Source organism: Anomalospiza imberbis, chromosome 2 (genome assembly GCF_031753505.1).
Source record: "Anomalospiza imberbis isolate Cuckoo-Finch-1a 21T00152 chromosome 2, ASM3175350v1, whole genome shotgun sequence".
NCBI classification, from domain to species: domain Eukaryota; kingdom Metazoa; phylum Chordata; class Aves; order Passeriformes; family Viduidae; genus Anomalospiza; species Anomalospiza imberbis.
Genome location: NC_089682.1, coordinates 6,592,525 through 6,595,022, shown reverse-complemented (window position 1 = coordinate 6,595,022; position 2,498 = coordinate 6,592,525).

Below are 2,498 nucleotides of genomic sequence, written 5' to 3'. Positions count from 1 at the left end.
AGAAATGCTAAAATCTGTGGAGGACAGTGAGGAAACTCATGTTAACCTGGTAATAAATCCAAACCTGGTACCAGGAGCTCTGATTTGGAGATCCTGGAGCTGTAACCAACCTGTAAGCACCATGGCACAGCCACAGCCCATCACTGGCATTTCTTCCAAAGTCTTCTGTTTCAGAGGTCAGATGCTGCCCTGGGAATTGCCTCCCTGCAAGGAGACAGAGTTTGAGCTGTCTCCTCTGTCTGAGCTCCTCATCAGTAGCTGTGAAGGTGCTGGGTTATTATCCAAAATGTGGGAATGAGAGAGAAAGGGGAATTGAAGGCTGGTTGTAATGGAAACATGAGGGGGGTGCTAGCAGAGGTGGATTGTCTTCAGGTTTGGGAAGAGTGACATTCATGGGGGCCCGTGGGGACTCCAGTGCATCTAACCAGCATCAGGAAAGCCCTCCAAGGTGCCAAGAATAGGTTTGTCCTCTTGGTCCCTGAAATGAGCCTCCTGTCTCCTCTCATTGCTGCCAATAAATCCAGGATTAGGAAGCTGACAGCCGCCTACACGTTCTGGAAGAACACAGTGACCACATGCAAAATTTATAGCCTACAATATTGCTGTAGGTGGGGATATAAAATACTTTTGTGGGGTTTTTAGGCTTGGGATTCCCCGTGGGCGCTGGCAGTGACATATCCTGATACATTATCCCCCTGCAGTGAGGCATGCAGGAGGAGAGGGCTGGTGTGCTCCATGTCAGTGCATAGTCCCAGGGATAGATATTGTCCCAGGTGCTCTGGCAAGGTGTAGGTTACCTATGTTTGATGCATCTTGAGCTTGGCTTTTGCTCCACAGTCAGGTCCATCTGCTTCAGGTCAGTGCTGTTCTCTTTTTACTGTCAAAACCCCACAGCCCTGGCTGGTTGCCCTCTTGGGCAGCCTCATTCACCACCTAAGAGTCTCCCCTGGGGCCTCAGAAGATAACTACATAGATGGGGAGCAGGCCATGGGCTTTCAAAACATGGGCACCACAGCTGATCAGCTTTAGTCTGGTGGGTTTTCCTTGCTAACAACATGCACTGCTTGCTCCTGATTACTGTTGCTTCACTAGCTTTGGTGACCCCATACTCACAGAGGGGAAGGAGACAAAAAGGAATGTTTGAAAAAGTCTATGGGAGGCCCTAGTGTGAAGTCTGCAGGAGGAAAATTAATTCAATAGAAGTTGTGAATAGAAAGGAGTGGCATAGTGAGCTCACACAGGCTTGACATTCCTAGGTTTCTACAATGTGTGGGATCTGGACCTGAAAATCCTGGGTAAAACCATAACTAAGGAAGATGAAGTGGTAAAGGCTCTCACTTGTGTCTTCTTTGTTGCTACTGGAGATGGAGAATCACAGCTGTGAAATTTAGATGCTTTGAAGGACTGCTAGCCAGCCAGCTTCTGTGAGGTTTCACCACCTCTGAGCTGAAGTTGGCTTGTACTGGGCAAGTTTCTTATTACTTTTGGGTTCACTGAGATGAATACAAAATATAATTCATTCCAGCAAAAAAAAGAGCTGCATCTCCATAGGAGGTGCTTTGGGTAAACTGAAAGCTCTGAGATATGTGTTCTGCAACTCACAGTGAGACTTTAAATAGGATACCTGGGAAAGTGAAAAATGAGCAGCCACTGGAAAATCCATCATCTCAGTGTTGGATTTTCATAAGGCAGGAGGTTTGGAAGTAGATGATATATAAGGTCCCTTCCAACCCAGGCCATTCTGTGGTTCTGTGATATTTGGGAAAGGGCAGAAACCCAGATGCAAACCCAACAGAGCTATCTTGCTTCTAAGTTATTTAGTTTAAAGCTAACTCAAGGAGAACCATGGAAACCAGATAAGCCTATGGATAAAGTAGTAAAGAACAACTTCAAATCTTGCTGCTAAATAACTATAATTAAACAGACAGATGTCCTAATTGTACTAATATATGACAATATCCAGTACCTACACTTTATCCATGTCCCAGCTTCCAGCATAAAATCATGAGTGTATTCAGTATTTTAAAAAAACCTTGACAAGATCAACTGTTTCATGTTTAATGCATGCTTTGCGTATCTCAGGTAAAGAAAACACAATAGAATGGCAAATCTTACCCAGAAACAACATTGCATTTCTGGATTTCCAGACCTATCTTAGCCTCAAGCAAGGGAGAAGTTTGTACAACAATAAAAATGATTAACCATGACTGACACCACATGTGTCCTAGACTGGAAGAACTGCTGAATCTCTACATTTTGCCCAGTCATGTCACTGAAAGTGATTCCATGCACCTGAAGAAGATTGCTCCACCCAGATGTTTATTTTTCTGGTGATACTGGTTGACCTACTTTGAAGTACAAGCTGTTCCTATCCAAATGTCCTGAGCCCATCCCAGATGAGCTTTCAGACCTATTTCAAGTTATATTCTGGGTCCAGCCTGACAGAGAGCTGAGCTTAACACCTTGCACTCCCTTCCAGCAGCCTTTGCATGCCCAGC